The following is a 26,223-nucleotide window of genomic DNA, read 5'->3' as shown; positions in this document are numbered from 1 at the left end:
TCTTGACGTCAAGCCTCTGCCTCATCCATTTAGGATATGTGGGAATTCAACGTACTGATGGGGGTTGGATGCAGGATCTTGTCCAGTTAGAAGCTGGAAATGCCCAGTGTACACACCGAGCAGTCAGAATGGTTTGCATTGCGCAAGCATGACACTCGCAAACCCCCTTTCATGTCCTGTCTTACTGCTGCTTGAATTATTAGTATCAGGCTGATGAAGAAGTGAATTAACTTGGGGACTTCTGTCTCCAAGGAGGCACTCTGTAGAGCAAAGTTTTCTAGGGATAATACAAAAATGTAGATAATGTTTAAGGAATAAGATTTTTAAAAAGCTGAACAGAACCTTCTCCTTCCTACCCACTTTGTGGCTTTAGCTAGTAGGGGCTTCAGGCTTCTGTCTTTTGCATTTTATTTCTTTTCTTAGAAATCACCAGACAGACATACCGTATGATGACCCCTTCTTTCCAAGCCCCCAAGAGGCTTGGCAGGTCTAGAGTACCAGGGCTCAGAGTGGGGGTGCAGAAATAATTTATGCAAAGCTCTGCACTTCTGCTGTTCCAGCTTGGGGTAAGCCAGAGCCAGCGAAAGCAGGCCACTGTCAACCAAAGGGGCCACTCCGATCCAGCGGGAAAGACTATGGGCTTGTGTGGATCAGCTTCAGTCCTGCCTTCTCCCCTTCCAGCCATGGATGTGTTATTTAGCCTTTGGACGTCACTGCCTCATTGCACATCTGTAAAATGGGTGTATCCTACATTTTCAAAAGCTCTGGAGTTCAGTAGGCAGTGTGTGTGGGTGTCCAGGAGGGAGCCTGGATCCTAAGTAACTATAATACTTAGTTTTCCTTCCTCTTTTGTTCACAAGATGGATTATCAAAGTAACCACATCCCTTCCTCACTAGAGTTTTAGCTGGTCTTTGATGTTATGGACCAGAGTCTTCCTTTTATTTCAGACTCAGGACCACTTGGCATGCCAACTTGACATCAAGAGCTCTTCTGTGAGCCTGGTGAGCGCTTGTGTGGCCGTCTTTATTTGCGACCTCCTTATGCCACTGCAAGAGGGACCTGATGTCACGCGCTGTTCTGTTTCACTCGGCATCTGTTTCTGGAGCATCTCCCGGGAGCCGGGGCGTGTGCTGGGCTCTGGGCAGGCAGGGCTGGGTAAGGCAGGGCCCTGCTCGGGGCTCCCACCCGACAGGGGTGGCAGACACACACGGGGACGATGGCAATCCTGTGTGGCCTGTGCCATGATCAGCGGAGGCACAGCGCGCTGAGGTCCTGAGCAGGGTCGTGTCTGTGCCTACCTGCGGAGGCAGGGCAGGCTGCCCCAGGCTGATCTTGAAGGTCAAGTTCAAGATGGCCAGACACCAGACGGAATGGCGTGGCCATCGGCAGGGGCCAGGAGAATATGACACATTCAGGAAACTCCGAATAGCTCTGTAACCGTTTTCAGATGAGGAAACCGATGCTCTAAAAAATCAGAAGTAGCCAATAATGAATGTGACCCTTGGCAAGTGTCTTCACTTCTCTGGGTCCGTCTCCCCACCTCCAAATGAGGGTCCCTTCCAGCCTCGAGGATCCACGATTCTCCAAGTCTGGGCTCACAGCCTGTACCTTAGTGTGCAGCAGACTTGAGTCTCTGCCAATTTATCTTATCTCCCTATGTATATTTGGAAACCTATTTCTTCTTAATCTGTTAGAATTACCCACATTACACACCCTGGAAATGTCTCTGTTTACCTTGCTGTGCTGTGAACATAATCTAGGGTTATTAATAAAACCCAGGCAGCCTCCCAGCAGCAAGGGGCTGGAGAACAAATGCAGGGCTAATGGTCTCCTTGGGAGGCCTTGGTGGCCTTCACAAGAGTGCCCACCCTGCACAGGCCCCGTTGACCTCCAGGGCCAGGATAGGATGAGGACCCTCCTGGCCTATGTGGGAAACACTGACCTGTTTCATCTTCTCCTTCCCCAGGCAGTGAGACTCCCCTACCTGTATACCCAAGAGGCTGCATACTGGCAGCTTAGAGATATGTTTTGGGGCTCACATTCTGTTTTAAATATCAAGGAATTAAATATAAAAACCAGGACATTTTGCCAAAAATGTGGATTTCTACCATCTCTGAGAAATTCAGTGTCTTAGTCCATTTTGCATTGCTATGAAGGCGTACCTGAGGCTGGGTAATTTATAAAGGAGAGAGGTTTGTGCGGCTCACAGTCCTGCAGGCTGTACAAGCATGGTGCCAGCATCTGCTTCTGGGGAGGGCGTCCGGGAGCTTCCAGTCAAGGGCAAAGGCAAAGGGGGAGCAGGCATGTCACAGGGCAAGAGGAAGGAAGGGGCAGGAGGAAGGGCTGCCCAGGCTCTTTTAAACAACCAGCTCTTTAGCATGTGAACTAATAGAGACAACTCACTTATTACTGCAAGGAGGGCACCCAGCCATTCCTGAATGTTCCGCCCCCATAACCCAAACACCCTCCTCCCTGGCCCCACCTCCAACATTAGAAATCAAATTTCAACATGCGATTTGGAGGAGACCCAGCCTATATCATACAGATTCGTCAACACCAGGCCAGCTTCCTCATGGCATCCTCCACTGGTACTTTTCAGAGTCCACCGTAGTCCCCACCTTCCTGTTGTCTTACCCTGGACCTCGTGTCCTTTGGTTTCTCATGAGGTACAACCTAATCGATACTGACATGTTACTGACATGCAATTGCAGGGCGCTATCAAGGTATCATGGCCCTTCTGGTTCATTTTCTCATTCTGTCCGCAGGACAGCCTGCGCAGGTGGGTGTGGTTACTCCCTTTTTAACAGGTGAGGAAACCAAGGCTCAGAGAAGGAAAGGATTGCCCTGCATGGCGGGTCTGGAGAGTGTCGCAGGTGGGGGTGCAGCTCTGCAGAGGGGGCCTTTGCAGGGTGGCCCTTTGGGAGCTCCAGTTTCCTCCTCTGTAAAGTGAGGCTACTGCCCTCAATTAGGGGCTCTTAATGTGAGCATGTGGCTGGGCAAAAATAACCAAAAGTTACCATTTTTCTCCCACTGTGAGTATTGGGTAATAAACGACAATAGCATCAGCCATCTCTGGGACTTTGTTACCAGGAGGAATCAGATGTTTTTAATCCCATTATAGTTACTGGAGGCAGCCCACAATGTCATCCACGCTCATCACTACCTCAAGGTTATGGTAGTTATTAGACCAGCCGTTAGATCTTATTATGACTGAAAAATGAAATAAAAATACAATTGTATCACACATTTCCCATTTTCACATTTTGATAACTATTTCAGTATAATCAGTTTCCTTAGTAATCCTATGGATTTCTATTTTATGCATTTAGAAACATTTTTCTGAGAAAGGGCCTGTAAGTTTCCAGAGCCTGCCAAAGGGGTCCGTGGCACAAAAAGGCTGAGACCCTCGCGTCAGTGATCTCTAGACCACTCGAACGCCCGGGACTGCAGGTTCCCTGGTTTGTGGCTGCTCACTGAGTGCCCAGCCTCGCCTCCAGCCTCCCAGCCGGCCTGGGCGGCACCCACAGCCACAGCAGCTGCAGAAACAACGCCCGGGCCCTGTGCAGCCCGGTTGGCGTTCAGTTACATCAGACCAACATCGCCCAGTTTGTTGGTAGCTGAAGCTGTCCACGCAGCTTGGGATGGGGTGGGAGGAGACAGGTGGAGCCCCCACCCTCCTGCAGGCCCTGGCTGCACCTCCAGGTCTCGGGTGGCGGAGAGCTCTGTGCTGCTCGGATCTCTAGGTCCGCCTGTCCTCACAGTTTCCACCTGCCCCCCTCCATGCCTGTTCTTCCCAGCAGGTCCTCTCGGAGAATCTCAGATCTGGAGGGCCTGGGCATTTCTTGTTGTGTTGCAGAAAGGGGAGCTGAGACATGGAGAGGGCGAAGGCCTCAGGCCACGCAGAATGGGGTGTTAGAGGACAGGAAAGAAAGGCAGAGTGAGCAGAAGCAGAGCTGCCGGCAGGGACCAGCCGTGCTAGGGCCGGTAGCCAGGGCAGGGGTCTCCTACCAGCACGGGATGCAGGGAGACTGGTCAGGAGGCCATTGCAGAAGCTCCATGAGAGATGGCTGTGGCTTGGACGAAGGCAGCGGAGGCAGAGGTGGTGAGAAGTGGACAGGAATGGGAGAGACTGAGGAGTGAGAAGCTGCAGGAGTCAGTGATGGGTTAGACACGGGCGTTCAGTGCAGGGGAGACGGGAGTCAGCGGTGACCAGGTTTCTAGCTTGTGCTGCTGGTGGGAGGTGGTATCACTTCCTGAGTTGGGGACCAGCAGGAGAGGACCCTTTGGAGAGACAGTGTGAGGACTGAGCTGTTGGCACGAGGAGATGAACAGGTGTGTCCGAATGCCTGGACCCCTGCTGCCTCTCTGTGTAACTGGGGCAAATCACATCACTTTCCAGCCTTAATGTCCTCAACTGTAAAACTGGGGGTGTAAAAGCTACTTTCCAGGGTGGTTGTCACAGTCATTGCGCATGTGCAGTGGAAGCTCCTTGCTCATTGTAAGCAGTCAGTGACCACAGGCGGTCACCGGCACTGGTCGATTTTAACTAAACATATATCCTCAGGGATCTTATAAGATCCTGTTACAAACATGAGTAGCTGGTACATTTTCTTCCTTATGAAATAAATTTCAGAGTCCGTGACGATGGTGGCAGCAGTGGTGGCGATGATTCTGTTTTCTTGGCTGTTGGAATGAAGCACATCCATCTGCCTCATCATTCGGGGAGATGGTGTGTTTGGAGCTGAGAGTCAGATATCTGGGTTGCATTCCTTGGGTGGGCCAGGTAATGGTTGTAAAATTCAGACTGAACGTGTTTATGTAGAGTTAATGTAATGCACGTTACTTCATATAGTAGATGCATAGTAGGTACTTAATAAAAGTTGTTGCTTTGCTGTGTCTTGTGTGACCATTGTTCTTATGCCTTAAAGAAGACAGTATAAAGTGACATCAGGTCCCTCCCAGCCAACCTCTGCCCCCTGTCCTGCCCTCGTGTCCTGTCACCTCCCCTGCATTCGCCAGGGTCCATCCCCAGCAGGCAGTGGCACTCTCCCCACACACTCCTTCCCTCGGCCCCAGTGCCCTTGTCTCATCCTTTGACATCTTGTGCCTTCCTAGTCTCCAGGCCCCAGGCAAGTGCCGCCTCTTCCACATTAGAATTGACCTCTTCCTCACTGCATCCCATACAACTCTCGCAACAGCCCTGGAAGGTTGGCGTGACGATCTTCATCTTGCTGATAAGGAAGCTGAGGCTCAAAAGGGCGAAGTGACTTTCTTGGTTGAGTGAAAGAATGAACAGGAAGACGCTGGGTAGAGAAGTTGATCTTGCAAGAAGAGCTGACTTGTTTGGTTTTTTTTTTTTTTAAATTAAAAAGGCTGTTGCACCTGGTTCCGTGGGCCTGGTTGAAAAGAAGCAACAGGATCATGCAACATCTTAGGTTGTTATTAGACTCTCCAGGTTTTTAGGTAGATAATAAGAACCGTTGTCTCTGCTGCACAACACAGACAGCTACCTCACTCTGAAAGCCACCTGATGCAGAGTATCCCCAGCTAGAGACCACCTGCGATGAGGCAGCTGTGCCGAGGGCACCCAGAGGAGGACACAGCTGGTCTCCGGAAAACTCATTACTGTGTTGGGATCTTATTCTTGGCCCCCCCGTGCCATGGCAGGTTGTTAGGTGGTTGGGGCTGAGGCCCTGTGGCTGGAGTGTAACTTTCTCATCCTAAATTGTTTCACACCACTCTGATCACACACGTGAAATGATACCTCACCGAGAGGAAATGAGAAAGGCCAAAATCTTTGACTCTGAAATGCCCAGAAGAAAACTGAAGTGAGCATGTTTTGAGGGCCTAATCAGCAGCGGAAGTCTGGGAAAAACATCTAAGCTCCAACGATGAAGCAGCTGGAAATCACAGACCATGGTCCCCGAGGAAGAATGCGTCCTCACTCAGACATCTGGTGGCAACTGAGCATAGAACAACTGAGTTTCCTGAAATCAGCTTCCACAACTGAAGAGTAGGTATTTAGAGCTCAAGAGCATCTCCGAGTCTCGGGGTCCCTGGGACCTCATGAGCAGGGGCAGCAGGGACTTCCGGAAAGGAGGCATTAGCTTGCACCTGCTCCAGCCCTGCTTTGCAGGGTCACTGGGGCTCTCCCCTTGCAGGTTCTGACCCACTGAGGCCTAAAATCCACCTTGATACAGTGGAAAATCCAGTGGACACCTCAGCCCTTCTAGTACGTAGAGCCTGGAAGTGCAGGTGCCCTTTTCCAAGCCCATGGGGTACCGAGGGCAGTCATCCCATCATCCCTTTCTACTACTGCCATATCGGCCCAACACACAGCTCTGAGCTCCTGCCCTGGTTTCCTGTTCAGACCCTTGGTTACCACCTGCAACTGGAAGACTCTTGAACTTCAGTGAGGTGGTCTGGCTTCCTAACACCTACCAGCCCAAACCCCATCCCAGTCACCCCTGCTGCCTGGGGGCCTGTATGAGTAGGCCAGCGACCCCTCATTAGTAAAAATGAATAGTAATTATTAATAACTATAAATTATGGAAACTCATCAAATAATTGTTATGATGATTAATAGTCTAATGGTTTAGAGCTTGACTACTGGAGCCAGATTGCCTGGGTTCGAAATCCTGGTTCCACTATTTATTGTGTGACTTTAGGCAATTTTATTAGCTTCTCAGTACCCCAGTTTCCATCTGTAAAATGAGGAAAATAATAGTGAGAGTTAATTGAGTTAATACTTATAAATGGTTTAGGACAGTGACTGGCACACAATAAGTACGATATTGTTAACTGGGATTATCATAGTAGCAATTATATTCACCAACCTTTGCTGAGCCTCTGCTAGGTGACAGGCACATAAGCATTGCAGTGGCCCAAGAGGTAGGTGCTTTTAGTGTCTCCACATTTTGGAAGGAAGCACAGAGGCTTAGAGAGGTTGAATATGCTGCCCAAGATCACCCAGCAGGGAGGTGAGAGAACCAGAGGTCACACCCAGACGCTTTGATTGCAGAGCCAGAGCTTCTTAACAACATTTAACAGGGAAGTAGTGAGCTCCACCAGGGATCCCAGTCCCTCTTCCTTGGATCTTTAGTTGAAGAAGGACACCCCATATAGACAGATGTTCAAAGAAAAGGAATCTTGGAGCAGCAACTAGAGAAGTGGCAGGGATGAGGCTGCAGACCCAGGCAGGACCAAGACTATTTACTGCATCTTGGTCTTTTCTTCCCAACTGAAGCCCAAATTCCTTTAGGGCAGGACACAAGCTTTTATTCTGCTCCTGCCCCTCCTTAGTGCAGGTGAGTGCCTAAGCCTTCCGTAATCAGCCCAGCAGATCCCTGACCTGCTGACTCCCTGCCCTCCCCTGCACTAGAATGTCACTGCCTGAGATGACCAGTGAATGCACCGCTACCCGACATGCACTGATTGTTATGCCCACAGGATGCTCTGGGGTTAACTTGAGAAGAGACCACATTATGATAAGTCAAGGAGATGCTGGCCCCACCCACCAGCCCGATCTCTGACTTCCATGCTGTGACCCTACAGGAAAGGAGGGAGGACTGTTTTTCTAAGTCCCTGCACTGAATGCTGAGGACAAGGTAGACCCAGGGAGCAGGGCAGAGAGGTGGCTAGAGGAGACCTCAGCCTCTGACCTACAATCCACTTTTTTTTTTTAATTCAGGAAAATAACCTAAGAGGAAATATTCATAAATATAGATATTGATCTACAGAGAGAAAACCATCAAGTCAATAATGCTAGTAATGCAAATTTATTTTAAAACGTTATACAGGAGAGAGGGCAGTGAATTAGATATAATTACTATATAATTTGACTTGAAATTAAGTCCTTTTAAAAGGCATTATTCAATATGGACAAAACACAGGGTAGAGAGAGGAGGGAGCTACAGAAAAGCCCGAGACACGGACTTCATCTTCGAGACGCTTCCATTACAGTGTTCCTGTAGTTTGCCAAAGCCTGGGCTTGGAGTTTTGTACATGGAAGAGATGTGACAGTCCTTCCTGATTAGGACTGGTTTGTCACCTCATCTGCTTTCTCTGTGAAGACTCCATTAATTTCTTAGTAAAATCTAGAGGTGAATGCTTGGTTCTTGGAACAGATAGGTTATTTAATTATTTTTAATTTAAAAAGAAAGCAATTTAGTATTTGTTCAATGCTTAGTATGTGCTAAGTTCTGAGTGGACAGTGGTGGATTCAAGAGAGACCCAGCCTCAGTCCTCATCAAACAAGCCATGCTGAAGAGTGCCTAATCACAGTTACCAGATGTACCACAAAGGAAATTTCCGGTAAATAGAGAGCTCCCTTAGCTTGGGGGTTCAGGGCTTCTCTGAGAAGACAGGCTTTAAGCTGAGGGGCCTGAAGCATGGGTTAGGGCCAGCCTGGCAAAGAGGGGAGCAAACAACCTCCTGGGAAGAAGCAGCCACACCCAGGGCCTTGGGTTGGAAAGAAATCTGACCCCTTTGCAGACCGGAAGGGAAGCCAGTGTGGCTCAAGTACAGAGACTGAGGTTCTAGGAGCAACCTTGTAAGGCACAAGGCATGTTAAGGACTTGGATTTTATCTTCAGTAGAATAGGAAGCTGTGAAAAGGTTTTAGACAGAAGAGACGATCCAATTTGCATTCTTTTAAAAATCCCTCTGGCTTCTGATCGTGAGAGAATTGAGATAGAGGATGTAGGGAGACTACCTGGGAGGCTATTGCAGAAGACCAGGTGAGAAATGGTGGTGACACGAATGAGGCTGTGGGGCAGGAGAGGGAGCAAAATGAACCGATTTAAGGTGCATTTAGGAGATGGGACAGATAGGACTGGGTGACTGAGTGGCCGTGGTAGCCACATGCAGGGAGGTGTCAAGACAGGTTCCCAGGTTTCTCTTGGAAGCAGCTAGTAGATGGTGGTGCCCTTTCTTGTGATTGAACATGCTGGAAGAAAGCCACAAAAAATAAAGCAAAAGACAACAAATGACAAACTATATGTGCCGACAAGAAAGAGACTAACACCCTACCAAGAATGAGTAAGGGACAGTGAACATGCAGTTCCCAAAAGAAGACGTGTAGTCGCTAAAAAACAGAGAGAAAAATGTTTAACTGATATGCAAGAAATGAAGATTAAAATAATGAGGCTCCACTGACCTATCACATTGACAGAGATTTAAGAAAGCATGTTAACTAACGCCTGAGCACTAGGATGCGAGCCAGAGAAACTGGAATCTTATATACAGCTCGCAGAAATTAAAAATGATGCAGTCTTTCGTGAGGGGCAGTTATAAATTATTTTAAATGATAAGCAACATAGTCTAAGTATATAATCAAACAACTATACAAGAAATTTGTACAAAAATATTAGAGTAGTCACACTAGTGAAAAACAGGAAACAACTATATGCCCATCAGTAGGGGATTGATTACATATCTGCATAACCATTTAAAAGCATGCTGTTTTACTAAGTTAAAAAATAGATTAAAATTAGTGTGTACATTATGATCCCACGTTGTAAACTACCTGAATGTGTATTATGTGAACGTCTGTGCATGCAAGTATTCATACATAAGGGTTTAGAGGGAAGTATATCTAAAATTGTATTGCTAGTGGTAGGTAAGGTTTGTTATTGTATTCAGTAAATAGTTGTAATCTGGGTAAATGGAAATAATAATACTATAAAAAAGAGAAGACAATACATGACTACAATACAACAGGGACTATACAGTATTGCGGTAAGGGAGGCCAGGAGAGGGAGTGGCTAACTCTGACTGAGTCGGGTGGGAGAGGCCTCACGGAAGAGGTGTCATTGGATTGGGAGCGCATCATCGAGGTTCTGTTTGTTTTCCTGTTTCTGCACGAGCTCATATGCAGCGCAGAAACGGGAGACTCTACAGAAAGCAATCCCAAGCCAGTTGCACAGGCCTTTCAGCCTGTTTGCTCTCTGGCCATAAAAAATTCATGCCAATTAATCTTAAACCAGATGACAGGAAATGGAGGCTTAGAGCTCTAGAGAGACACTCGACAACAACTTCGATCAGTGTCTAATACAGTCACTTTGCCACTTTCTTCCACTTCCCCTGACTCGATTGAGACTTTATGCTCATTGGCGGTGCAGTGGCATTCCTGGGTATTATGTTTTCAGCCTTTTCTATTTCCTCAGTTTCAATTTTGAATCTTTGAATAAAGAATCACTTTCACTTCACCACTTCTAAAGTTGGTTTCAGAAATTACGCAGCGTCTTGCCAAAGTGCCCTTTTGGGAGTGTAAATAGATGTAGGTTACCATCTAGTTAGTCACTATGGAAAAGCTGTGGACGACATAACAGAACAGGATGACCCTGCCTGCATTTAGAAACAGCTTGATTGGTGGCCGGATGCCATGGAATTGCGGATTTGGGGTCTGAGCAGGGAGGGGGAACTGACTGCACCCAGGGAGCGAGCAGGGCCCTGTCTGGGCCCTTCAGTTACTTGCTGTGTGAACTCAGGCAACTTTCTTGACATAGACTAAGCATTAGGTGTGTTGCAGTTTCAGCTTTGATGTATGACAGACACAGTGTAGGGAGGGGCCTCAGACCAGCCTTCCCAAAGCATAGGGGTGCTGCTGGGGGTCGATATAGTACGTGGAGGAGCAATTTAAATTTCCAAACTTATTTATGTTAATGAGAATTAGAAGAATATATCTAAACAGCACCTCACACCTATGACTTCATAGATATTTTCACATGGAATGGTTTTGTTGACAAATTCCTTTACACTGTTAGCAACCTTTTTGCAACTGTAGAGCCCGTATTAGTTGCCAGGCTACCTTTCCCTGGGCCGTAGAGAGAAAGGGCAGAAATAAAGAGCTGCAGAAACTTAAAAAAAAATCCTTTAAAAATAAAGTTAAGTAAAAAATGTGAATGGAATTGGAAAAATTAGTAAATGGTAGCAGAGGTGACACATGGGTATGGCGAACACTATGAACCAATGCCTGCCGCGGGCCTTGGATGGGTCTCCGAGCCTCACTGCGCTGCCGTTCTTTCACCTGTAAAACCTCCCGGGCTGGTTATGAGGACTGGGAGATAATAACCGTACATATGATTGGCTCAATAGCTGTCACATTGTAGGGTATCAAATATATGAGAGTCCCTCCCTTTTCCTCAGCCTCACTTTTGTAAGTGGGAAGGGTATTTGCGATCAGTCGGCCCAGTTGCTAGCCGAGGGCAGGAACAGTCCGAGGGCTCCTGCCGCTCACTCCGCTGGGCTCAGGTGAGGACAATGCCCTCCAGAGACCTGGCCGCACACCTGGAAGGTCACTGGGGAAACTGACGAAAGGGATGAGAATGAAACTGAGTTATTAACCAGGGCAATCGTCTGGTCTAAAGTTGGTGGCGAGAGAAGGGGACTCATGACATGCATGGTATTTTCAACATAGTGTATCTTCATAGCCCCTGTTCTGAGAAATGGTAAACTCTATGTATAGAAGAAAAAAAAAGGTTGGGAAAATACCCTAAAATGTTAGAAGTGACTATGTTGAAGTAGTGGCACTTTTCTTTCCTGGTATTCTTAATGGTCATTTATATTTTTGACATGGATGAAAAATAAAAATAAGAGCTCCAATGATTGGAAGGCTGACTTTTCTGTACTGAGAATCTGGCATGATCAGCATCTGGCTTGTCACCTAGCTATTAATTACTACACTTCATTTTTTATTATCACACTTCGTTTTTAAAATAGTTCCCTCGCAGCCCCAACCATAGCAGTTTCCTAAGTTACGTGGGATCGTAAGCGGTTGGTAACCAATAGGAGGTATAAAACCTGTGATGCATTTGAGTCTAGAGATCGCAAGGGATTGATTGTGATTGTCTTCTTGTTTTGCAGATGGGAAAACTGAGACTCAGAGAGGGCTAGCGATCTCTCGGATGCTTGGTCAGTAGGTGAGTAACGATGCTGAAAGTGAGCCTAAAACAGGATATGCTTCTCGTTGCCACGATCTAACCTCTGCCAGACCCATTGTTCCAGTCTTGTGACTTTTTTGTTTTGTGCAGTTCAAGTCAGGAAATAAGATGAGCCGGTTTGAGGCACTGAGGTATTATTTGCACTTGGGGTTTCAGTTTGTTCCCACTGTCGAGGAGGAATGTTTGACAGGCGGATTTGTGAAGGACCCTTTGAAGGCGGATTGGTTCCCTGGCTCACACTGGGCCTTTCCCTGGGAGTGGTAGGGCTCAGTGACGCCTGGCCCCACGCTGCAGCTGGTGTGACACTCACTGCCCCTCCAATAGACCCAGCTGCTTGGTGCACCTAGAACAGAGAGCTGTGGACTAGGGGCCAGGGCACCTGGGCTCAAGTCCCACAATGACCTGCCTTGTGACTTTAGGCAAGCCACTAAACTCACGGACCCACTCATTCTGCATTCATTCTTTCATACTGCTTCTCCCCAGAATATCTGGTCCAGCCTCTGTCGGGCACTAGGGATAGCAGCATAAATACCACGTAGGCTTGGCCCTCGTGGCGCTCACAGCCCAATTTATAAGCTCCTCTGCTTCCTCGTTACTGTCTCATCATGGGAACTTCTCACATCTGCTTTGGGGTTTACAGTTTGTGGGGTACTTTGGATCTTCCCTATAACTCTGTAAGATGGAAGGAAGTTGCTATTGCCATTTTGCAGAGGAGAAACTATGGCTCAGAGAGTTGGCCAAGGCCATTCAATGAGTAAGGGTCAGAGCTGGGCTTGCAACCCCGATTCACCAAGCCCAGAACATGTTTCTAGTAGCAGCACACTGTTCCACCTGCTGGTTTCAGCATTTGAACAGTCACTGCCATACCCTGCCTCTGAGAAGTGAGTGTGATGTCGGGGAGATCAGCACCAGGATAGAGCCCGCACCGGTGGAGGGATACTATTTTGCGTCTGGCTGATTGTTCCAGAAAGCACTGTGTTCTCTGCCTGAGAGTGAAGGCAGTCATGGGCTCTGGGGAAGCTGCTGACTAGAGGGAAACCTGCCCCAGGCCCAGGGCTGCCTCCCCCAGGTAGCTGGGACTTATCATATCAGAGAGAATCCATCACGGGCTGCGAGACACAGCCCCCTGCCTGTGCGGTGGCCCTGCCGTAAGACCGCCGCTTCCCCCAAAGCTTAATGGTCCCGGACTCTAAGGCAAGAACGGGCGCTCCTGCCTTTGCTGAGCTGTCTTGCCTCAGGCAAGACACGGGAATGTTCTGGATTAGAGGCTGTGCTGTTTGTTTATGTGGATGACAACTCCTTGAGGATGAAGCTCTTGGGTTCTCTTAAAGTCTGGAATTTGAAAGGGTGCACGAGTAACTTTCGGGGCCAGATCCGGCTTTCTTGTTTTACAGTCCGTGTGTGTGTTGTGCATTGTGTCCATCCTTCACGTACATGCACCCACGACACGGGTGATACACGGGAAGCGCAGAATCTATGGAGAATGCGTGTGAACGTGTGGGGTACGGGGCTTGTGGAAAGTGTGTGTGTGCACACGCGTACGTGTGTGTTTTTTAACCCCTGGGAGGTAATTCTTATGAAAGGGAAGAAAACACTTGTGAGTGTAATTTTTCAACAGGACCTAGAAATGGGCTTTTAATAAGCCTCATTAAACCCCTTGATTACAGGGGGAGGCCGATCATTCTTTCACCCTGGCTCGGATGGCACCGCTCTCCCCTGCCCTCTGCTCCGGGTTCAGATAAACACGCCCGCTATTCATACTCATCTCCCCAAAGCCCCTTCCCCGCTCCCACCCCAGTGCCCTTCTGATCTCTCCGCGTGGACCTCGGCACAGACAGTGGCGGTGTCAGGGCTGACAGATGATAACCGCAGGTGCGCTGGAACCTGAGCACCCCGTGTCTCGTCGTCCCGGCAGGAGACTTTAGGGTCTTTGTTTAGGAGGTGCTCTGAGCTGGGAGATCCGGGGCTCCTTCCTTTCCCCAAGGGTCACGAACTGCGACAGACACTTGGCAGAACTGTGTGTGTGTGCAAACCCTCCCCTCAGGGGTCAGATTTCCCCCCGTCTGACATGGGAGGAGGTGAGGCTCTGCGGAAAGGCAGGCTTCACCCTAGACTGCAAGCATCTGCCAGGTCTCCTGAGGTGAGCAGGTTCCCAGCACGATTATCTTTCCCGAGCCAAGAGCCAGGTGCTCTGTGACAGGAAGCGAGGCCGGCTTAGCAACAGGCTTATCAGGCTGTGCCACAAGAATGCTCATTCGTGTAAACAGGTCTGGCTTGTGCCATTTTCTTCCTCTCTCTGCACCGGCTGGGTTGTGGGGCTGGTGTGTTCGGATTTGCACGGCTCTTTCTCAGAGGTAACGCCCTCCCTGAGCTGTGGGGTTCTATCTGCATCATCCTTGCTCGTCCCCGCGTTGCCAGCCCGGGCTCAGTGTGCAGGAGGCGCGGCCAGTGTTTGTGCTCTATGTGTTTAGTAGAAGCTGCTGGCTCCAGGCAGTGGATTGCCCGCCTGGGGGTACACAGTCTTCGTGTAATAGAGTGTGCTTGCAGTTGAGTCTTGGCGTGGCTTCTTACTGAGCTACCCTACCCAACGTTTTGGTGCAGGCTGCACAGAGACTGTTGAAGGTATGTCCTGTACAAGGCCTCCTGGTCAAGGGCCAGTGGGGGCAAATACCAGCCTGCGTTCCACTTGCCAAGCCATGTGTCCCTGAGGGGCCGTGTCTGCCCAGAGGAAGAGGCATCTTTTTCAAATTTACACAGAGGCAATAAAGGGGCTGGTGGTGGCCCTGACTCTTCCAGCCTCAGTTTCTTTATCTTTTAGATTGTAGGGAGGATTCATGATAATCCTTAAGGTACATAGTAAGAGAGTGATACATAGAATTGTCATTAGTAGTTGGAATTTAGTAGTAGTAGTAATGATGTCAGTAATGATAATGCCTTATTTTTGTAGTACTTTATATTTCTCAAGGTTGTTTTAGTTTTTATTATTTTTTTGACCCTGCATTAAAGGCAGAACTAGGATTACTCTCCCAATTGGACAGATAAGAAATTGTGGCAGAGAAAAATAGGATGTGACATGCCTACTGTCAGCCCCTCCAGGCCTGTCCTGGAATCAGCATGAGCCATCCTGGCCATGACATGGGGTAGGAGATGCCTGGGAGAGCCCAGAGCAGTCAGCTGCTCCTGGAGCATGGACTTCCCTCTGCCTCCACTCCCCTAGCCCCACCATCTACCTTGGTCCTGGAGGGCCTGCCTTATTTGGAACATTTTGCCTGAATCTTGGCAGAAACTCCAGTGGAGTGGACAGTCTCTGGCCCCTGTGGCTGCAGTCATTGGCTCAGAACTGGCCTCAAACCAGATAAGCCACTAAGCATCACAGTCCTGCCACACAGCCCAGGTGGCCATGTGACCTGGGCCTTCACACTTACCCAGACAGACTGTCTAGGGATAGGGGACGATAGCCACCCAGCATCAGTCTTCCAAATACCCTTAGTCACTGCTGTAAGTGCTTATTCCACCCTGCTAATCAAGACATTTCTGAGCACCTACTATGTGGAAGGCACTCTGGGGACATCTTACATATATTTCTAACCTTTGTATCTGCTTTCAAGATGAGATGACTAAGTTTCAAGGAAGTTAATTAACATGCCCAAGATCACATAATTATTCACTGGTAATGCTGAGAGTTGAACCCAGGTATTTAGACTAGAAAGCTTATATACTTGACATAAAAAGCAGGTAGCACATAATGGCTAGCAAAAAATGGTTGTCACCTATAAGTGATACCTTTTTTAAAAAAGTGATTATTAATAAAGTATTTACCATATTGCATCCTAAGTGTTGGTTCTTCTGTGGTCCTCTCCCATTGGACTGTGAGGTTCTAGAGGGCAGAAACTGGGATTCCAGCCCCTAGAAGGGTGGAGGGGTTTATAGCAATGGATTGATAAGTGTTTGACTGACTAATAATATTAATAATGGCTAAATCATTGACTGTGTGCTAGGCATAATGCGAAATGCCTTATATAAGTCGATTTGTTTATTCCTAAAGCAACCCTACAGGATAGATACTATTATAACCATTTTTCACTAAAGAAAAGGGCCTGGAGAGGTTTGAGTGACCTTTCTGTGTTGCACAGCTGCTAAGCCGCAGAGCTGGGAATGGGAGCCAGGCTGCCTGACATGGAAGCTTCGCGCTCAGAGTGACGTCCTGTCTCACGCAGATGCGCTGGCCTCCCGTGGCTGTCCCTGCATACCGCATAGCCACAGCTCCTTCAGGGGGTTCCTGTGAAGCTGTCACTCACATTCAGTGCTGATTCAAGGCTGTGTGAGGTTTCCCTCTAGAGGGGCGGAACTGGTGAAGGCTGGGAGGCCGCTCTTCATTCTGTCTGAATGACAGAATGAAGAGCCACTAATAAAATTAGCAAGAAAAGGGTGCCTTTCTTGGGGAGTAGACCCAGTCTGTAAGTCATAAGTCGGGGTAGAATCAGCATGAACAGGCACAATCTTTTGCGCTCCACGGAGAACAGAGTGGAGGTGTTTGGGTGGCGTTTTCTGGGGGGATTTCTTGGGTCTGGGAAGTCCACTACGGCGGACTCATTGGTGGCTGAGGCCAGGAGAAAGGGACAGGTCTTGGTACATGGCTCTCAAGGGAGGGCCTTCCCTTCTAGGACCTTCCCCCAAGACCTCACGGACCAATGACTTGTTTCGTCATGTGGAGCTTCATCTTATGCAAGCTGGAGAAATGGCACTCCAGCTTCATCGCCGCAAGATAATTGACCCCTTGTGACTTTGTCCAGAAGGCAGCAGGAGCATGTGCTTTTAGTGAGAGTTAAGCAGCAGGGAGCCACGTTTGAGCCTGAGAGTGAGAGGGGCCTGGGGTGGCTCTGGGGCTGTGCGGGCAGGACTAGGATTCTGACTCCTGACTCCTGCTGCGGCCAGGGCTCACTTTGCATGAATTCTGGCTGTGGTCCGAGTCCTGGGAATGCAGTGAGAGCCGCCGGTGCCTCGTCTATAAATGCTAGAACAGGAACGACTGCTTTGGGAGAGCACAAATGACTGCTTTGGCAAAGGGAAAGGTAAGAAGAATGACAACATGGTGACCTGTCAATTAGAGCCTTCGTGGACTTGTCTTGGGGTGGCTCTGCCTGTGCACTGAAGGAGTGACAATACTGGGACTTGAACCTGGACATTGAAGGCAGTACCTCTTTACACCATGGCAACAGTTTTTAAACCATTCTCCGCAGAGCCCTGGGGGTCTGGTGGAATCCTCTCTGGGACTTCCAGGGAAGATAGGCAGACAGTTTTCTATTGATTTCTCGGCCCCACCCCACAGATCCTCTTCTCCCCGTGTGCACAGTGGGCTTCTCTTTTGCCAAGCCGGGTGTTCAGCTGGGACATACCCCCATGGCCGTGGTGTTTGTGTGCAGCTCATATCCATTCTCATTGGCCGGCATGTCTGTTCTGATAGGTTGCTGCCTGGGCTGTATCAGTTATTATATATTTTTAATTTCCCTCCTGCTCACAAGCCTTCCTTTGTGCAAAGCCAGAAAACACCGCCCCATGCCAGCTGCATGTCATGCTAGCAACCAACCCCCGAGCCATTGCACGGAGCCAAAACGGTTCTGTTGTCTTTGAGAAGTGCTTGCTGCGTTTGCCCACCCATCCTCAGGCCACAGAGTTGCCCAAATGTGACCGGTCCGCATGGCTATGTGGGACTTGGCAGTTTGTCCCTCCGCACCGCCCCACCCCCACCACCAAAACAGAAGCTGGTTTTGCTGTGGTGACAGAGCTGGAAGCTGGAGTCTGTCCCTTGTCCCCCAGCCCCTGGCATAGCTCTTTAACGGACAGGTACACACTTTATTGCCTGCCCACCGACGGGCCTCCCCGATTCACTCAGCCGTGCCTTTACGATCAAACAGCGCTCTCAAATGAGCAGGATCTGCCAGCTTTTCTGGCAGAATTTCTTATGAGCATTTGTTCTTTTCTTCCCCCTTTTCTTTAAAAAAAATAAAAGGTAAAAATAATGGCAGAAGTAATGTCACACAAAAGAAAGCATGTGCATTTGGGACTCAGGCAGGCCAGGATTTATTCCCAGGCTCTGCTCCTTATTAAGCTGTTTGACCTTAAGGAGATGGCTCAATATCCTGGCCTCAGTTTCTTCATCTTTAAAATGGGAATGATGACCAAAATACCAACAAACATTTATCATGTGCCTTGCAGAGTGCTAAGCATCTACATGACAATCCCTGCCGAGGTAGGCAATATTATTCTCTCCTCATCTTACAGATGAGAAAATTGAGGCACAGAATGATCGAGTGACTTTTCTGAGGTCACACAAGCTAAATGGCAGAGCCAGGACTCTAACTCCAATGGTTAGAGTTTTTTGGGAGAGCACAAATGACTGCTTTGGCAAGGGGAAAGGTAAGAAGAATGACAACATGGTGACCTGTCAATTAGAGCCTTCGTGGACTTGTCTTGGGGTGGCTTTGCCTGTGCACTGAAGGAGTGACAATACTGGGACTTGAACCTGGATATTGAAGGCAGTGCCTCTTTACGCCACGGCAACAGTTTTTAAACCATGGGCTCTGGCTGCAGAGCCCACATTCCAAACCTCTGCCCTCTCCAGCTCTGCCTCAGGGCTGTGTAAGTACTGAGTAATTCTGGAGGAATATGCGTGCGGCAGTGGCTGGGCTGAGTGTGCTCTCCCTACAGGGTAATTCTCTTCTCCTCTTGTTCTGTGTCTAACAGAAATAGGAAAACAGCTCCTTCCGTTCACTGAGTACCTATCATGTGCTTGGCATTCGCTATCTCATTTAAATGCCACGGCTTTCGCATGTTCGTGTTGTCCCAGTGGTAGAAATGAGGAGACAACAGGGTGAGCAGCCTTCTGAGCAGGGAGCTCCGCAGCAGTGAGATGGGCCAGACAGGAACGGGCTGGACACTTGTCACGGCTGTAGTGGGGATGCTGGCACTGGACTGCCAGATCATCTCCCGGGTTCCAGGATGCTTTTCTCTGCTTGGTCCATAATCTGGAACGCTACCAAGATCCCAGGGTCCTGCAACAGACATAAAGGAAAATGAGGGAAGGTCCCCTGAGCCAACTCCAGGTTTCTCTAGAAATCAAGCACTGGCCTCGTAGAGAGCTGCAGAGGCAGCTGAGCGTCTCTGCCTGTGGCCAGGGTCTGTGTGGCTGGAAGTCAAGAAACCCAGACTCTGGTCTGGTTCTGCAATGGGTTCGCTGTGTAATCTGGGAAATCATTCAGCCTCTCTGTACCTTTTGTTCAAAAAAAAGAATAATAACTTTAAAGATTTGTGTCTTTAAAATAATACATACAAGCTGAAAGCATCATGCCAGTAAGGGTAATTAGCAAATATTGTTCCTCCTCCTGCTGACACCTTTGATCTATAATGATTCCAGAAAGGGGGTCATGGATAAAGGTCATCTCCTGTAGGGTTAGAGGCTGGAGGAGGAGTGACTGACAAAGAGGAATAACCAAGCTATCATTTATAAGTGAATGAGCCTCCTGGCCTAAAGGAGAAGAAGGAATGGAAAACTGAACTTTGAGTTTCCTTGTCACCAAGGGAAAAAGAGAAAGCCAATGGATTACAAGTTGTTCTCTTTGGCCAACATTGAGGAGTCTTTGTTGAGGAGTAAGTAAACACAGATGCAAGCTATTAGCTAGGCAGGGAGAGGCATAGCTTGTGCAGGAATGGCAGATACATGAGGCATTAGGCTGAGTTCCCCGGGACCAGACTCCAGGACAAAGATTTCCATGCAGGAATTTAATTGGGGCGCGCTCTTAGGGTCCACACCTGTAAGGCAGTGAGGGAGCAGGCTTGGATGAGGGAGGAACTGGGCTGCAATGCAGATGCAAAAAGGCTTCAGCTGACTCCATGGGGAACTGCTGAGCTGGGATGGCCTTCAGATACCTGCCATGGAGTCAAGGGGAGTTGGCCTTACTGCTCCCTGCGGTGACAGCTGTAGGACTGTGGTCTGCCCACAGGTGACAGCTCTCTTGGGCAAAGGACTATTCCTGGGGAGGGGCTCCACCAACAGCTGTCGGGAGCTGACAGCAGCAGTGCCTGCGACTCGGGGATGAGCGAGTACCTTGGCCCAGAGCTGCGTCTGGGCGGCACATCCCAGTGGCCACCACGCACGGCCTGTGGGCTGCCATTCTTTCCTGCACTCCACCGCAGACGCTGCCAGCTGAAACAGCTCTCTCCACCGCTGCGTTCAGATGAGGCCTCAGGATTTTTCCTAATGCAATACTCCAGATCAACGTTAGCCGCCAGCTGGAATCTGCTCATCAGAAGGAACCTATTTGCTACCTCTGGCCTCTGCATCTGTAGGAGACTTGTGTTGATGCAGTAATAGTAAGTCTTCAGTGTTAGGATTGTTCTTCCAAGATCAAACAGTTGGCAAACCTTTTAAGATGATTCTCCGTATGTCTACTGGAAAATGTGATTTTCTTATATTTTTCAGTTTTTATGTCCTGACTACATTTCACTGGAGTTTTGACTTGCTTTCCCCTTACCCTACTAAATGCAGTTTCCCCCACAATTCATTTCCCTTTCCACTCTTTTTTTTTTTTCACCACACACTCTCTTGTCCTCTCACCCATCCTTATTTCAACCGGCCACCTGAGACACCCCCGCCCCCACCTGTTTCAGGTTACCAGTCAGTCGCCTGCTAACCCAGTCCATCTGATTAGCTTCTCGGCCCTTCCTAACAACAGTAAGTTGCACCCATCTTAACTGATGAAGAAACTGAAGCTTAGAGAGGTTTAGATGCTTTCGAAGATGAGACATCTTACAAGAGACAAGGCTGGTCTGTTGGCTCCTAAGTCTGTATTCCTTGAGTATTTGTTGGAGTGATCTCTGGATGACCCTGGGGTCTCCTTATTGAGTCTTGTCTGGTGGAGAAGTCTACAGACTTTGGTTGTCAAGCCCACAGGTCGTCGTGAATCACTGTAGAGTGATGGGCGCTACCCCACCCTAGTGGGTGAGGTGCAGTCCCTCTGCTTTTCCTGAACGGGGTAGTTACAGAGTGCTAGGCACAGCCTGGCTGTTGGGCCTGCAAGCTATTAGTTTTATTTGATTCCAGAGATGTCCCAGTGGTAAGAAGCCTTTGGGATCACAGACTCACTGTCAGGGTCAATGGGTTGGGGCTGACACTGAAGCCAAGCAGTGGACTGGTGGTGGCTCTTGAATGAGACCGTGGTCATTCCTGCTGGCCAGCTGCTGAAAGCCTGGCACTGTCCCTGCAGGACCCACCTGGGTCCCTGTGCTGAATACCTGTGCTCTGAGCCACCGTCCTTCTCCTTCAAGGAAGATGTATTTGGCAAAAGAGGTCTTTTGTTTTTAGCTGGGGGCCAGTTCCATCAAAAGCAAAGACCAAGTAGGATGTTGCCAAGGAGGTCCCATTGAAGCCTCTGTTCTGCTCTGGATATTAAGCTAAGCCCTTAGGGGATACAAACATAAAATCAGTGTCCCACCCCCTCCCCATTGAGATTCTGGCTAGTGGTATACGTGTGTGTGTGTGTGTGTGTGTGTGTGTGTTGTTGAAATAGAAGACGTGGGCTTCACAGTTTCTGAAGCTGAAGACTACTGAGCTCTTATGGTCACGTTGTTGATTCTGCCCTCTGCCCTTGAAACCATGACTTCTTTGCATAAGGCGGAATTCAGCATCCTCATGAGGAGTGAAAAGAGGGGCTGATGTGAGTCCTCACTCTTTTCTCTGCTATAAATTTTCTGTGTGACCTTGGGCAGGTCACTTAACCTCTCTGGTCCTCAGTGTTACTTCAGTTTCAATAGGAAATGGCCATCGTGATGCCTCATGCACTGTTCTTGTTGGGGAACCAACAGTATAATGTAGATGCTCTATAAATGATGCCCTGTTTCCTTTCCCCACCCTCGACTCGTTACTTAGTGAGATCACTGCAGAAGTATTTACTGCACGTTGCTGACCTACAGAACGTGTGTAGGAACACACGTTCCAGGAACACATTAAATCTTTGTTGGATGATCCAGGGCTGGGTGGGTCCTGGGGTCTTCGCTTCCTCACTGGAACCCAAGGGGGGACCAGGTTACATACTCAATACCCCCTACCATGACTTGGAGAAGACTCCTGTCTGTTTTTTGGCACTTCACTCCCCGCCCTCTTCCTTCCTAGTGGGACGTAGCCAAGGTTGCTCCGAAGGAGAGGCTGCTATGGCAGAGTGGAAGGTTTCCTGCCCCATGTGCTCGTTGTTGTACAAAACACTCCCTTGACCTCTCCGGGACTTAATCTTCTTATTTATAAAACAGGATAATAATACTTTCCTTGCTGGCATTCTCTGAGAATTGCACGTGATAATACACATGAAAGCATGCTGAAAACAAACATGCCAATTTAAGATTTGTGGTTATGGATTCTGTCTTTCTTCTGTGAGATTTCATTTTTTGGTCTTCACCAATAGCTCCTAAATGTATTTGTTCTATGCGGATAGCTTATCCAACGTCTTATCTGTGGATATCGTACTATTACCCTCCCCAGTGAACTTGTTTCAGTTACTTATGTGTCTGTCTCGCTAAATTCCAAGATATTTAAGAACAAGGTCCAATCTTAATTCACATATTTCCCCAGTATGCAATAGATGCTACGTGATGGTTTGCATAAATAAATGAAGATGAGAGAAAATGAGAACTGTAGGTATCTGATACTTATCTGCTCTGGGTGTGTAAAGCCTCACGCAATCCTCACAGCAGCCTATAAAGTCAGTGTTATTTCCACTTCTGAAGAAAGGAAATGAAAGCCCAGAGAGGTAAAGCTACCCACTAAAGAGCACACAGTAATTAGCAGAGCCAGGGATAACAGTGTGAAACCCCTGAACTCCAAAACCAGTGCTCTTGTTCCATGCTCAACTCTGTCTTTCCCATTCTCTCTTTCTTCATGTTACTATTGTACAAACAACACTGAAACAACACTAACAGCAAAAAGAAATACAATCACCTCCCATCTTGCCACTTCTAGCAAGTCAGCTGTTTCCATTTTTTCCACATTCCCTATAGTCTCTTTCTTCCATATGTTTTTTATAACAGCATTATTGAGATATAATTCATATGCCATAAAATTCACCCTTTTAAAGTACACATTCAGTGTTTTTTAGGCTAGTCACAGAGTTGTGCAACCATTACCTCTATCTAACTTTAGCACATTTCATCACCCTAAAAAAACCCCAAGAAACCCCATACTCATTAGCAGTCGCTCCCCCAGCCTCTGGCAACCACTAATCCACTCTCTTTCTCTATGGACTTGCCTATTCTGAACATTTTATATAAATGGAATCATACAAGATGTTGCCTTTGTGTATAGTTTCTTTCACTTAGCATAATGTTTTCAAGGTTTACCTATATTGTAGCATGAATTAATACTTTATTACTAATACACACACATACACACACACACACACACACACACACATTCAAGTCCTTTGCCCATTAATTGGGTTATTGTTTTTTATTGTTGAGTTATAAGAGCTTTTTGTTGTTGTTGTTGTTGTTTTTGAGACAGAGTCTCACTCTGTTGCCTGGGGGTAGGGTGCAGCGGCATCATCTTAGCTCACAGCAACCTCCAACTCCTAGGTTCAAGGGATCCTCCTGCTTCAGCCTCCTGAGTAGCTGAGACTACAGGCATGTGCCATGACACCCCGGCTAGTTTTTCTATTTTTAGTAGAGATGGGGTCTTGTTCTTGTTCAGGCTGGTCTTGAACTCCTGAGCTCAAGCAATCCTCCCACCTTGGCCTCCCAGAGTGCTAGGATTACAGGCATGAGCTACCATGCTAGGCCTATAAGAGTTCTTTTTATCTTTTGGATACAAGTCTCTTATCTGATATGTGGTTTACAAATATTTTCTCCCAGTCTGTACATTGTCTTTTTACTTTCTTGATTATTTCCTTTGAAGCACAAAAGATTTTCTTTTTATTTTTGCGACAGAGTCTCACTCCGTTGCCCAGGCTAGAGTGCCGTGGCGTCAGCCTAGCTCACAGAAACCTCAAACTCCTGGGCTCAAGCAGTCCTTCTGCCTCAGCCTCCAGAGTAGCCGGGACTACAGGCATGTGCCACCATGCCCGGCTAATTTTTTCCATATATTTTTAGTTGGCCAATTAATCTAGTTAATAATTTTAATTGGCTACCATTATTAGAATTTAATAATAATTCTAATTAATAATTTTAGTTGGCCAATTTCTTTCTATTTACAGTAAAGACAGGGTCTCGCTCTTGCTCGGGCTGGTTTCGAACTCCTGACCTTGAGCGATCTGCTTGCCTCAGCCTCCCAGAGTGCTAGGATTACAGGCGTGAGCCACCATGCCTGGCCAAAAGATTTTTATTTTGATGAAGTCCAATGTATCTATTTCTTTCTTTTGTCACTTGTGCTTTTGATGTTACTTGTAAGAAACTACTGCTTAATCCAAAGCCATAAAGATTTATTCCCATGTTTTCTTCTAAGAGTTTTATGATTTTTAATTCTTACATGTAGACATATAATCCACTTTGAGTTAATCTTTGTATCTAGTGTGAGGGCTGGGCCCAACTTCATTCTTTTGCATGTAGTTAGCCAGTTACCCTAGTATCATTTGTTGAAAAGACTTTCTTCTTTATTGAATTGTCTTGGTATTCTTGTAAAAAATCAATTGACCATAAATGTGAAGATTTATGTCTGGATTCTCAATTCTATTCCATTGATCTGTACATCTGTCCTTATTGCCAATACCATGCTGTCTTGATTACTGTAGCTTCATAGTCAGTTTTAAAGTTGAAACGTATGGGTCTTCCAACTTTGTTCTTCTTTTTCAAGATTGTTTGAGTATTCATGAGATTGTTTGAAATTCATATGAATTTCATGATGCACTTGTCGATTACTATAAAAAAATCTAACTTGTATTTGGTTATGGAATGCATTGAATCTGTAAATCAGTTTGGGAAGTATTGCTATCTAAACAATAGTGTCTTTCAATCCATGAACATAGGATGTCTTTCCATTTATTTAAGGCTTCTTTAATTTCTTTCTATGAAGTTTTATAATATTCAAATACAAATCTTATACTTCTTTTGCTAAATTTATTCTTAAATATTTTATTCTTTTAGATGCTGTAATAAATAGAATTATTTCTTGATTGTTTGTTGCCAGTGTATAGAATAGAAAGACCATTGATTTTTGTACACTGATCTTATATCCTGCAACTGGCTGAAGTTGTTTATTTTTTTGTGGATTCCTTAGATTTTTTTACATATTAAGATTCTGTCATCTATGAGTAAACAGTTTTCTTTTTTTCTTTCCCCAACCTGAATACCTTTATTTCTTTTTCTTTCGTTCTTACTTTTCTTCCTTTCTTTTTTTTGACTAATTTCTCTCAGTGGGAGTCCAGTACAATATCAAATAGAAGTGATAAGGGCAGATACTTTGTCTTATTTCTAATCTTAGGGGGAAATCTTTCAGTCATTCACCATTAAGTATAATGATATCTGTGAGTATTTCACACACGGCCTTTTATAAAGTTGAGGATTGTCTCTATTCATAGTTTATTGAATTTTTTGGTCATAAGCAGGTGTTAGATTTTGTCAAGGCTTTTTCTGTGTATATTTACACTATCATTTAGTTTTTGTCCTTTATTGTCTTAATGTGGTATATTATATTGATTGGGTTTTGTATGTTAAACCAACCTTGCATTCTTTAATAAATCCTACTTGGTTATAGTGTATAATGCTTTTTCATATGTTGTTGGATCCAATTCAATAGTATTGTATTGAGGATTTTTATGTCTATATTTATGGGGGATATTGATCTGTAATTTTCTTTTCTTATGATGTCTTTGTCTGGTTTTAGTATCCAAATAATACTGACCTCATAGAAGAAGTTGAGAAAGATTCCCTCCTCTTTTATTTTTTGCAAGAGTTTATAAAGCATTTATGTTAACCTTGGCTCTTTTTTGAAAAACTTTAAAAGTTGTGATTAGAACAAAGTTTATGACAGCTCAAAGTCATGTCTTAAGTCTTATGCTTATGTGAGAAAAAAAAACAAAAAACAAATCTATGAACACCAGAAACTTGACATTAGATTGAAGCCTGAAATTTCTCTAAGGGCAGGCCAGTGAATCTCCTGCCATCCTTCCAGGCAGGGTGCTTAATACTGGGGACCCAAGAGGGACAGAATAGATATAATCCTAGATTTGGTGGGGGGTTGTTTTTTTTTAATTTTAAACATTTTGGGATAAATGCTTGAATGGCTATTCCTTTGAAGCAAAAC

The 26,223-nt window shown here is 46.8% G+C and overlaps 1 protein-coding gene across 8 annotated transcripts in view; it reads left to right on the top strand.

Moving 5' to 3' along the window:
- The window catches only part of LOC142870624 (teneurin-4-like), a 2,325,019-nt gene that overhangs the window by 2,018,069 nt on the left and 280,727 nt on the right, over positions 1–26,223 (top strand). For all 8 annotated transcript variants that reach the window (XM_076002352.1, XM_076002347.1, XM_076002349.1 and 5 more), the window contains one exon: positions 11,866–11,921. The gene's annotated coding sequence lies outside the window, so the exon portion shown is untranslated. The remainder of the gene's footprint in view (positions 1–11,865; positions 11,922–26,223) is intronic.

The sequence above is a fragment of the Microcebus murinus genome, chromosome 4 (genome assembly GCF_040939455.1).
Source record: "Microcebus murinus isolate Inina chromosome 4, M.murinus_Inina_mat1.0, whole genome shotgun sequence".
Taxonomy (NCBI): domain Eukaryota; kingdom Metazoa; phylum Chordata; class Mammalia; order Primates; family Cheirogaleidae; genus Microcebus; species Microcebus murinus.
This window is presented reverse-complemented; position numbering and strand designations above follow the sequence as displayed.